The sequence below is a fragment of the Chinchilla lanigera genome, unplaced genomic scaffold, assembly GCF_000276665.1.
Source record: "Chinchilla lanigera isolate Chin_1 unplaced genomic scaffold, ChiLan1.0 scaffold00113, whole genome shotgun sequence".
Classification (NCBI taxonomy): domain Eukaryota; kingdom Metazoa; phylum Chordata; class Mammalia; order Rodentia; family Chinchillidae; genus Chinchilla; species Chinchilla lanigera.
Window position 1 is genome coordinate 2808653 of NW_004955514.1, and position 12430 is coordinate 2821082.

Here is a 12430-nt window from a genome sequence, read left to right on the forward strand (position 1 = left end):
CCCCACCCCCCGCCGCCTGCCTTGGTCAGGCGAGAGCGACTATGCTAGCCAGTTTCCCGTCCCTGCTACGTAACAATGCGTCCGAGGGAATGTACTTGTAAAGAGAGAACATTTCCTTTGGCTCACAGTCTTGGAGGGTTCAGGGGACTTCGGAATTCTCAGCTGCACTCTCCCGCACCATCCCCTGCCTCTGGGGACTCCTCATAGGGACTCCAGCCGCGCCCACTTCCCTGGCCTCCTGGACTTCCCTTGATGTCTTGGTGGAAGCCCCGGACCCCAGCAGTCTTGCGTACTAAGCACCTGCAAAGCCAGCCTCTGTGCCCACGCAGACCATGCCTGGGCCCCTGAACCACGGCCGCCAAGGCCCTGAGTGCCTCCGTTGCCCACATGGGAAGGCAAAGCCCTGGGTGGTTTTGGGCACCCACAGGGGGCTCTTTTCTGAAAACTTTCACCCTGCATTCTCAGAAACAAACTTGCATCTGTCACTGAGCCTCTCGGGTCCTCTCTCCTTGGGAGCCGCTGCGGTGCTCTCCAGCCCAGCTCACGCACGCCTCTGGCCGAGGTGCCACAGGTCCTCCGGGTCTGTCTGCCCTGCACCTCTTTGCGCCCCAGCTTCACTTGCATTTGACGGAAAGCAGCATTCGCGCCTCAGCCTGACCCCTGTGGTGTCTTGGATTCTCCCTGCCAATACCGGCCCATCCTCTGGAGACCGGCAGGCCGTGGGCGGGAGGCGGCCCCTGTCCTCGCCGAGGCGTAGCCGGGGCAGGCCTCCCCAGGGCCGAGGGCCCTCCCTGCTACCTGCTGCACCGTCCGCGTCTCTCTGCCTTCAGCTCTGCGGAGGCCCCACGCGGATGTTGCGTTCAGCCCTGCGGAGGCGCAGCCCCCAGCCTCCTCCACCCTGCGCTTCTAAACGCTCCCAAACTCCTCCCCGAAGCAGTTCCAGAGGCTCCCGCGCCTGTCCCCATAGCTACCGTCTACCGCCTCTCAGTGTGGGTGTTCCATGTCCTGCAGCTGTAGCTGACACTGAGCCCCTCCCCGTGCTGGCTGTGGCTTCGGAGGTCTCAGCGCAGGCTGGGCAGGGCCCGTTGCCGGGAGGGGAGCAAGTGAACAGAAAAACTGCTCGCCTCATGGAGGCAACGCAATAAAGGAGGGGGAGGCGCTGGGGTCCCTTTATGTCCCCCAAGCCTAAGAACTGCCACTACACCCCACTTCCTAAGCTTCTACCTGCCAGTGGAGCCACCCTGGGGACCTAGCTTTAATACAGGGGTGTTTGGGGGACATTCAGCTCCAAAATATAGCAGTGACAAAGAGACATGATGTTTTAGTCTCATAAAAATGATTCTGACCCTGCTGAGCCCCTGATAGAGTCCTGGGGACCGTCAGGGATTCCTTTAGAGCACATTTGATAAAGGGTGGAATATTATTCAGTCATTAAAATGAGCATGAAAGGTCAGTAAAACATACACGTGTGTGTGTGTGTGTGTGTGTGTGTGTGTGTGTGTGTGTGTTATCCATCCCAGTGCTGGTGATAGATATAATCGAGGCACAATTGAATCTCTAAAATATTCAGAACAAACACTAGAGGAAAAATCCACCAAGATGTTCAGCCTTATGGGCAACTTTTCCTTTGTTCCTAGTGCTTTGCTGTTTTATGGGTTGTTTTTTTGGCTTTTGTTTTGTTTTCTTTTGCAGGACTGGGGCTAAAACCCAGCGTGCTGCTTAAGTTGCCCAGGCTGCTCTCAAACTTGTGACCCTCCTTCCTTGGCCTCTGAGTGGCTGGGACTCCAGGCAGGCGCCGCCGTGGCGTGTGGCCATTTTACGTGTTTAGTGCTTACTCACTCAGGATGTGTGAGTGACAGGGTTTGGCTGTGTGTCGGGTCCTGAGGACACTCCCTCGGCGAGCAGCTGTTGGACCCGTTGGCTCTGGGCCAGGCCTCCGCTTTGTGAGTGGACATTCACTGTCACTAGGGCTGTGGGTGACCTTGCCATGTTGCAAGCACAGAGACCCAAACTGTGTGTGCGTGCACGTGAGACCTCTGGTGACACTTTTATCTACGGTTATAAGAAGGCGTTCTTCTCCGGAGGACTTGGGAGCGGCTCTGAAACACCCCGTCCTCGGCCGAGGGCTCACAGCTGGCAGGGCCGCACAGACGCTAAATATACCCCGGACATGCGCAGCTTCAGGAAGCCCTGCTGCCGAGCACCCGAGACCCCGAGCGGCCAACCCAGCCCCCGAGTCATACCTGGCCTCTGCGGAGTTTCCTGGGATCCTGGCGCACGTCTGGGCTCTACCCCCGGCCCACACAGCCCTGTGCTGGACCTCACCGTCCCGTGTGCCCAAGGTCGTGTGGCTGGGGGGAGTCAGGTTCTGCAGCCGGCAGACACAGTGGCTCCCAAGCCCCTTCATCCAGGCAGCGTTTCTGTGCTTTCTAAATGCTCACCTGAGCCTCCTGTCCCTCACCCGTTGTGCGGGCGTTGGGGCTGAGGCGGAGTGGCGTGGAGAAGCCTGCCCAGCGTTGCCTGGCTGGCGGGAGGAGGGCAGGCCCTGGCCGCGGCAGCCTCTTCCACCGCTGTGACCTCGCCAGAGTCTGCGGTCCAGGATGGGGCTCGGCCTCCTGTGGGAGGGCTGCCCATGTGCGCTGTTCGAGAATCTCCTCCACGGCCCGGGCTCTGTCTTCACACCCTGAGACACTGCAGCATGCTGGGATGATGTCACCACCCAGAAAGATGGACAGGGTGGGCTCTTGGAGGGACTTGTAGGGAATCCCTTTCTCAGGAGGATTGCCACAAGTTCAAGGCTAACCTGGGCTGAGTGACGAGAATGCTGTTCCCTCTGTGCCTGAAGGCAGAGGGTCATCGTAGCTACCCCGCTGGTGGCCCCATGGGTGTTGGGGGCTCCGCCTGGCCCTGGCTGGGTGATGTTGGGCAGTGACACCCAGGCAGAGCCCAGCCAGGCAAGGCGGGCACAGTGGTGGGCATGTAGGGCCACACGGGCCAGGAGAGTCAGAGACGCACAAAGGGGCTGGACTTGGTGCGGGGACCCTGGCACCGCCCGCCCGGCCTCACTGCCCCAGTTCTGCAAGGAGGCGTGGCCGTGCCGGGAATAGCTCCTCCGTTTCCCGCCTGACTCCGGGGGACACAGCTCCTTTGGCAGAGAGGGTGCCCACGGTGGACAGCACGGCTAGGGAGAGGTGGGTTTCTCACCGCCGCCACACCCACTGGGACACAGTGGCACAGGGCCCTGTTCCCCTCGGCCCAGCTGCAGCCCCCTCGGGGCCCCTCCCTGTCCCCATGGTGGAGGCCATGGGCGGGGACGACGCTGCCCTCTGCCTGGTGCTGTGAGCCTGCTCCTCCTGGGCAGCACACTGTCCTTGTGGAACTCTGTCCCCAAGCATGCAGGCAGAAGTTTCCAGATGGGCCAGGGTTGCGGGGTGAGCTGGTGCCCTGCTGCAGCTTCTGTCTTTGCCTAAGATCAGGCCCCCTGGAGCAACAGGGCCCCGGAGGGACCTGCCTGTGACCTGTTCAGGTGCTCACAAAACCATAGCCTCGCCTTCCTGGTCTAGATTTGTTTTTGGTTTTTTGAGACAGGGTCCCCCTATGTAGTCCCTGCTGGGCTTGAACTCACTATGTAACCCCAGGCTGGCCTCAGCCTCCTGAGGGAGTGCTGGGATTACAGGTGTGTGCCTGCATGCCCAGCTCCTTCCCTGTTGATCAAGGTGGACTGTTCAGATATTGACAACCTTACCCACATCGCACTAATGTGCCTGGCAAAGGCTGTTTCCCTGGCACCCAAGAGCGCTGGCTAGCAGAATGAGTCGCAGGAGAAGCTCCACGTGAGGCCTGGTGGCTGCGGTTTGCCAAGGCCAAAGAGGGCCTATAATCATCTGCAGGTCACGTCTGGGCCCCGACTCAAGGGCCCACAGGCCACAGTCACTCAGTCAGAAAAGGGCAATGTGGCCTGAAGTGAGGCTGTCTGTCCCCAGGCCCTGGCCCTGTGCTCCACCTGGACCTGTCTTGCAGGAAGGTGCGGCCGTGTGGACAGGGCAGGCAGAGAAGGCAGAGGGCAGAGACAGGGTGGATGTGGGCTGAGCCTGCGGTCGGGCTGGGTCGCCTGGGCTTCGCCGGTGACTGCAGGAGGACAGTGCTCTGCGAGGGCCCTGTGCCGGCCTCCTCTGCCCCTGGGCGGTGTCCCAGCCGATCCCCTCCCGCTCCTTCTCCCTGTCCAGATGTGGCCCCCAGGTGTGGCTGGAGGAATTGCATTGCTCCTCCCACTCCCGGTGCCCACTCTGCTGGCTGCTTAGGGATGTCGTGAAGGGACCCAAGGTCCCAGGGCACAGCCCACCTGCATCTTCCTGGCAGATTTTACAGATGTGCCTTGTTTAATGACCGCATTCCAGCCCTGGACAGATTCTTAACTGAACTGATCGCTAAGCAGGGCGCTGTGTGGAGCGTGTGCATTACAATATTCAGAACCAAGTGGGCGAGGAAACCCCACCTCGGTGACTGAGCTTTGATGTGCATCTCTTAGGCGCAGCGCTGTGGGGTGCAGCAGAGCACGGAGCTCCCGTGCTGTCCTGCACAGCGCAGTCAGCCACATCTGCAGCGCGTGCTTAGAAGAAGCCACCACGAGCCCGCACTGCCGTTCACGCCCCTGTCCCTGCAGGGGAGGCCCGAGTGTGGGTCCGAGGTTGGAAGGGTCATCACCCAGGTGGGTCGTTAAAGGGGGTGTGAGTGCCCGTATTTACACAGCGGACATCGTCGGTAGTCACAGGAACCCCACGGTGTGTGAGGGGTGTCGCAAATGGGGTTCGCGTTTGCTTTGGAAAGAGCAGGAGCCTGGATCCCCAGCAGAGGACGTTGCCGCCTGGCTCAGCCCCTCCTCCCTCCCTGTGGCCCCACTGGCCGCCTGCACGTCCCCCACCCAGCCCTGCCACTGGACACGTGGGTGCTGGGCTGAGGAAGTTCCACTGAATGGGTCCTCTGCTAGGTGGGAGCTGGATTTTGTTTGGGTTTGGTGTTAATGTTTTATTTTTTATTGCGGTAATATATACAACGTAAAATTTACCATCTTAACCCTTTTACATGTCCAGTCCAGGGCATGAAGACCTTCCCATTTCTGTGCAGCTGTGACCCCATCCATCTCCAGAAGCCTGTCATCCTGCTCAGCTGTCACTCTGTCCCCAGGAAGCTCTAGGCCCTAGCCGCTCACCATTGCTTCTGCTGTCGCTGAGGATGTGGTTGCTCCAGGGACCCTCAGGAGTGGCACCCACAGCGTTTGTCCTACCCTCATCGTGCCATTCTCGAGGTCCACCTGGGGTGTGGCGTGAGTTAGTACACCCTTCCTTTTCCAGGGTGGGTAATATTCCACAAGATGGCTGGACCACGTTGTGCTTATCCCTTCCTCTGAGAATGGACGTCTGTTGCTTCCCCGTCCTGGCTGTGACTGACGCCCAGGATGTGTCATGCAGACACTGCTAGGTGTTCTTTGGGGTGTATCCTGCAGTGGGACGGCTGGGTCATCTGTGACTCTGCTGCTGCTATTGGGGTGACCTCTGTGGACCGTGGACCCTTGGAAGGCGTATCGAGTGCAGGGCCTCGGCGGCTGTGACCTCCTGTGACTCTCAGTGCCCATAGCGTGGTGCTCATCTCTACGCGGGCACTGTCGGGACGTCCTCCCCTGAGGCTGAGTCTGTTACCCCCTGTGGATGGCCACGCGCTGCTTATGAGCGCACCCGTCGAGGGACCGGGGGTCATCTCCACGGTGGGCCCTGGAGACAAGGGTGGCAGGTACACACTGGCCACTCCTCAGCGCGTCCCTTCCCGGCCCCAAGTGCAGATGGTTAAACTGAGACCAGCAGGGTGGGGTCATTAGCCCAAGACGCAGCCTCTGGCTGGTGCTGGGCTCAGGGTGGGGACTGTCCACACCTGGTGCCCACGTCTCACCTTTCTGGGGTCATGTTTCGTGGCCGTGTCCATCGTCCTCTCTCCAGATACTTTAGCTCCCTGCTTCCACCCTGCTGGCTGACAGAGGCTCCCGGGGTGGGGAGTAGGGGTTCACAGGGGCGTGACTGGGGGACTGATGGGCCTTGCTGGTGCAGGCGCCAGAAGAGGCTGCAGGCCGGTGGGCGGGTGTCAGGGCGACCATGTATTTACCAACCCCATCTAGAGATGGGGAAACTGAGGCCTCAGGGGAGCCGGCTGCCTCATTTGTCAAGATAGTTGTGAGCCTGGAACTAGATCTGTTGCCGCTGCTCGTTTGCTGGGATCTTGGAAGGGAAGAGCGTGCGGCAGGCTGCACCCTCGTCCTGTGGAACTGTGCTCTCCATCGTGTTTTTTCCCGGTTTTGAAATAATATACTTTTGGGGCTGGGGATGTAGCTCAGCGGCACAGCGCCTGCCTGGCAAGCGCAAGGTCGTGAGTTCGATTCCCGGTACTGGAAAAAAAAAATAATAATCTACTTCGGGAAAGGAGTTTAAGCAGACCCAATTGCTTGGGGCATGTCTGCCAGCCGGACGGCCTCTTCCTGCCTGGACAGGCAGGAAGTCCTGCACCGTGACAGGACTTTGGCGCTCTGTGTCCCGGCTGTACCCACTGGGAGGCACCTGCCGCTGGTTTCCGCCTGTCACGTCACCGCCTTTCTTACATGGACACCACTGTGTGTGCGGAGCTGGCGAACAGAACGCCTTCTGCCTCCATTTATACCTTCAGCAAGGGCACAAGGGTCTGGTCCTTGCCCCTCCCTGCCAGCGTAGGGCAACGTCCGCCTTTTTCATATTGGCCATGCCCATGGGAAGGGGGGTACTCGGGAGCCCACGTGCATCCTTGTGCCTTTCTGGCCCGCTTGTGTATCTATCCCTGCATTTCCCGTTCACTTCTTCGCGTATTTTTCTGTCTGGTTGCCTGTCTTGTCTCTGTTGACTCAGGAGGTGCAGGGCTGTGGACTGTGTGTTGCAGAAGGCCGGCGCCTATGGGTACCCCAGAGGCCCTGGGCGTCGCTGTCTCAAGGGACGTTCTTGCTGCGCGTTGTCCCATAGGTGCTGTGTGGAGCAGCCCCGGCGTGGGCTGGTGCAAGCGTGAACACTGGTGAGAGCGGGCAGCTCCTGAGTGCGTAGAGCCTGGGAGATGGGGGTTGAAGGATGGGCCCTCCCTTTCCCAGAGCGTCTCAGCATCTGGAATGAGGAGCTTGGACTCTGTCTGGGGGCCTTGTGAGCACTCAGAGATGGCCTTCCGGGTGGGGAGTCTGGAGGTCAGTCTGGGAGGGAGAGACTGAGGGAGGCCCTGTAAGGTCATATTGGAGCAGGTGACCCCCTGATGCAGTCTGACCTGTGTCCTTAACAGAGGACGGGGGAGAATATGAAGGCTCACCCAGCCAGGAACCCCATGAAGGCTGAGGTGGAAGGTGGAGCCATGCAGCCGTGAGCCAGGGAGCTCCAGTGACCAGCAAAGCTGGCAAGAAGTGTACTGCTTTGCTTTCCTGAGCCGAGACCCAATAACAGACACCTGCAACTTAAAGGAGAGGTATAATTTGGCCCATGGTTTCCCAGGGTCCCGTCCATGGCAAGCTGGCTCTAGGCAGGAACATCATGGCGGAAGGACCTGGTGGAGGAAAGCTCTGAGTTCATGGTGGACAGGAAGTAGGGCACAGGGGACAGTGCTAAAGAGGAAGGAGCAAAGGACTCAACATGGACCCCAAGGTCACACCGCCATGACCTCCCAGACGCACCAGGGTGTGCGCTGCTCATCCCTTTGGCAACTCCGGAGCCTGTCCAGTTGACAATGAAGACGAACCGTCAGAGACCCGGAAGCAGCTGACCCCAATCTTGGAGGGACGTGGCCCTGTCAGCCCTCAATTTGGGATGCCTGGCCTGCAGAACTGTGAGAAGCCAAACATCTGTTGTTGAAGCTTGCAGTCTGGGGACTTTGTGACAACAGGCACCACTGGGACCTGGGAGAGAAAGCTGCTGTTCCCAGGTGCCCACCATGTGCCAGGCAGGTGCTGGTATCATCCTCACCCACATCATCTCATTCGGGTGCCCTGGAGCCCTGGCATCAGGCAGTCCCACCAAACACACAAGGAAACGGAGGCCCCAGAAGGAAAAGTTGCCAGGCTGGGCTCACATGGCTGCTGGGAAGTGGATCTTGGAGCAAACCTGGGACCACCTAAGTTGCCCTCTGTGGTGTGTGCCACTGTTGGGGCTGGTGAGCAGACAGCAGTGGCACCGCTCTCTTTGCTGGCTGAAAGGAGCCCGGGGCACCAGGGGGAGCGTGCCTGTGGGCAGCTGCAGGCAAGAATGGAGAGCTCAGGAGAGGATGGGCTGGCTGCCGGGCTTCCTTCCCTGGGGCTGGACCCTGCCTCAGCTCCCTCCAGTGTACAGCTCTGTGACCATAGAAAACTGTAAGTGTCATCTTTGCTTCAAAGTCATGTTCAAAATCTCCACCATCTGCCATTGGTTTTGTAAGCCCTGGATTTCGCTTGCTTCTTGGCATCTAAGCAGTGCTTAGAAATGAGGATTTTAGTATCCAAGTTGGGTTTGGACATTGTTCATCTAAAAATCCAAAATGCTACTTGATGCCACCAACAGAAAATCCCACACCATGATACTTGCTGCCATGCTCAGAACTACTTGAAAACATGGTGTTCAGTCACCTCTGGGCTGTTTGTGGTGGCGATGAAACACGCATGAACTTCAGGCTTAGAGTGGGGGCCCAGCTACCTCGTTATGTTCAACGTCGGAAACACTTCTGGAAATCTGAATGCTTATAGACACTAGAAGGCAGAAGCACTTCTGATCCTGGGCATTTTGGACAGTTGATACCCACCCTGTAACGTTACCTTGCTGACCACGGTGGTGGTGCTGGGCTGTGAGGGCCTGAGAATTGTGTAAAATGTGGATCGCAGGGGCCTGGAGGAGGGGCGAGCCTCACACCTGGGAACTCCAGCGAGTAAGTAGAGCATTCACGGCCACCTGGGACCATGGCTCGTTCTCCTTTCCTTGCCGAGCCCCTTCCTGTGCTCAGAGGACCGGCCGGACCGCAGTACCCAGTGGCTGGCTTCCTGCACTAGATGCCCTCACCCCGCAGAGAAACATGTGAGCGCTGTGAGTCCTGGGGTGACCACGACCGTGCTCCCGGGGTGCAGGCAGGTGCAGAGGTGGCCATGGGGGCATGGCACAAGGTGCAGAGTCCAAGAGCAGGTTGGAGAGTCAGGTGGACTGAGGTGGTGGGGTCCCACCTGGCGATGTGCTTAAGACCCTGTCTCTGTAGCTTCTTGAGAGCCTCACGATTTCCATGCTGTCCCATGCTGGCAGGGACAGCTGTGCCAGTGAGGAGAGAACTGTCTACACTGCGGGTGGCAACCTGTTCGTGGGCACAAAAATCAGTTTACTGGGTCACTGCAGCACTCGTTTACGTAAGAGCTTGAACTAAATACAAAGTAGCAGAGTGCGCCACAAGCACTAAGGATGAGGATTGTGTTGCAAAAAACTGGTACGTAGTTACACATCATACCAGTTAAATTGCGGATGCGTATCATAGACTGAAAATGCCCCCAGTATGTCATTCGCTAATCCTCCAACCTGAGAACATCATCTTAGTTGGAAAAGGGGACCTTGCAGATGGGATTATGGTAAGGATGTTGAGATTATCCTGGTGTATCAGAATGAGTCCTGAATGCTATCGAATTTATTTCTAAGAGAGAGAGAGGCAGAGGGAGGTTACACAGAGACCCACAGAGAAGGAAAGGCGACCCGGAGACCCAGACTAGGGTGGCACTGCTCCAAGCTGAGAAATCCGCAGTCCTGGAAGCTGGGCCAGGCAAAGCACAGGTCCTCAACCCTCAAGCAATTAGTGCCTCGGGATGGAATATGCAGATTTCAAATTAGCTTGAGCCAAGCAGGGCTTAGCTCTGGAACTGGAGGTGCGGCCAGCCCTGCCCATCATATGACTGAGAGAGGGCGGCAGGCAGGTGCTTCCTTGGCGCAGATCTTTTGGTGGCGGAGGAGAGGGTGGTCACTGCAGGCAGCAACTGCCCACCCCTGGGGCTGGCCCTTCCCTAACTCCCTGCTGAGGCCAAGGACATCCCTGGGTGGATGCCTCCCAGCTCCACGGGGGGCCAGGTTGGCCTCTTCGGCTCCTCTGGGCTGGCCGGGTGCCGTCGTCCCGCACTTCCTGGGTGCCTCCCATCGGTCCTGCTCTGTTGCTCTGTCCGTGGGGCTGCTCATGGCACCGCTGTCTCCGACTGCAGACAGGTACGGCTCACTGGATGCTCGTAAATCTGAGTGGAGGCTCAGGACCAGCTGGCATGGGTGGCCCTCTCCCTGCACAGATGTGCCAGGGTGGGACCTGGACCCTAAGGCCACCCTCTCTCCTGGCACTCAGACAGAGCCCACAGGCAGTGCTCTGAAATGACATGGGTCATCCCAGAGCTCACGAAGATTCTACACAACCTCAGGCATCCAGCCTCGCCCTGGCCACTCTGCTGCTAGTCAAAGCCCCGTGATCCAAAGATGTCCACTGACCATGTCCCAGGACACAGGGTGTCTGTTTGGCTGGGCCGCTGAGGGCCTCCCTTGGGAGTTGCCTTTCGAGTAAGTCCATGCTTGGGGGAAGGACATGTCTTTTTTTCTTTTTTTTTTTTTTGTCTTTTTGAGACAGAGTCTCGCTATGCAGTTCAGGCTGGCCTTGAGCTCACTTTGTAGCCCAGGCTGGCCTAAAACTCACAACGATCCTCCTGCCTCAGCCTTCCGAGTACTGGGATTACAGGCGTGCAACACTACATCGGTCGGGAAGGACATGTCTTACCCATTAGTACAGGGGACCGGGCAGGGTGTCCAGACCGACAAAGAAGCCTGGCTTCCACATCCTGTCTTGCACACCAGTCTCCTGGGCTGGCGTATCTCACTCCCAGGAATCTCAGAGCGCTACATCTCCTCCCAAGTGTGGCCACCTAATGCTCTGAGAGCCACCTGTCTCAGGGACACAGCAGTGACAGGCCGGTGTTCTGAAAGATGATATCCTTGTAGCACCCAGAGAGCCCATCCATAGCTGTCCCTGCTTGTCAAGGTGAAACCCATGCTTTCGCCAGGGTGTCTACTGCCTCAGTTTCTTCATCGGCAAACCAGGAGTATTGGTGTGGCCGTGCTGAGTGCTCTGTGGGCAGCTGCTGTCACCGTCACGGTGTCTACCTTGAGCTGGGCCTGGGTTCGGGACAAGTCAGCTGCAGAATCATCGAATGGGAAAACTGTTTTCTCCTACACTTGACCTTAGCTGCACGGCCAAAAGGCAAAGAGACTGTTGACTTCTAAGCAGAAGGAGCCTGTTGACCCTGTGCCATTGTATCTGGGGAATATGTAGCTTGCTTTCGGAGTTTTGAAGGAGCCCACAGGTAAGTTTTCCTTGAGTCTCAGAGGAGACTCTGGACTCAGACTTTTGAGTAGTCCTGGAACTGTGAGACTTTGGAGGAGGGATGTCTGTGTTTCCGATTCCACATGGAGCAGTTACATCACGTTAGGAGGAATTAGGACCTTGTTCTTGGCTCTCCTTGGAGATGAAGTTTGGTTTCAAATATGTTTAGGTGTCAAGTTGATAAGGCGAGGATGATTGTGATGGTTCATCTTGATCTTAAGTTAGTAAAGCACACTCTGGGTATGTCGAGCAGGTCATGGGTGCGTGTCCTTGGGTCTACATCTGGTCTGTAGCCTTTCCTTTGTCTCTTTTCTGGTTTGTCCACTTCCTGGCTGCCATGAAAGAAGCAGCTTTGCTCCACTGTGTTCTTCTGCCACGATGTTCCTGCCTCAGAGTCAGCTGTCCATGAACTGAAGCCTCTGAAGCCGTGAGCCAAATGTAAGCCTCTTGTCCTCTAAGTTGTATATGTCAGGTATTTATCCCAGCAATAGAGAGGTGACTAACACAGAGTCCAGTTCTTTTCCTTGAACACAAAATCTGTGCCCATTGTTCGTTCTGTGGAGTCCGAAGAGGAATACTGCACACATTCCTTGGGATTCCTGCTGCAACGGCCACTCCTCAGCACCCCTTTGGTGCGCAGGAGTGAAGCTTTCAACAGCATGATTAAGTTGGACCAGGGGGTACAGACAGCATTCACCTGCCTGCCAGCTCCCCAGTTCTTTTCCCAGAGCCGACTGGATGAGGCAGTTTTGTTGGGTAAGAAATGTGACTTGTGCTTGAGGGTGTTGCCCTGAAGCCCCTTACCATGACCTGACTTGCACAGACCCTGTGCCCAGTTAGCCAGGATGAGGACTGTGGCTCTCACGATGCACTCTGGCAGCTTGGTAGGGCCAGGGAGCGTTCCTGCGTCCACAAAGCTCACACTGAAACCACTCCCGGAGAAGGAAGGAGAGCAGGGAGTCCCTCAGGGGTCTGTGACTGTCAGTCCTGATGTGTCAGCTTGATTGGGTTAAGAAAGGCCTAGCGG

General features: G+C 57.6%; 1 protein-coding gene across 16 annotated transcripts in view; it reads left to right on the forward strand.

The window, feature by feature from the left end:
- Positions 1-12430, forward strand: part of Ablim2 (actin binding LIM protein family, member 2) — a 120169-nt gene that overhangs the window by 7895 nt on the left and 99844 nt on the right. The window lies entirely within an intron of this gene.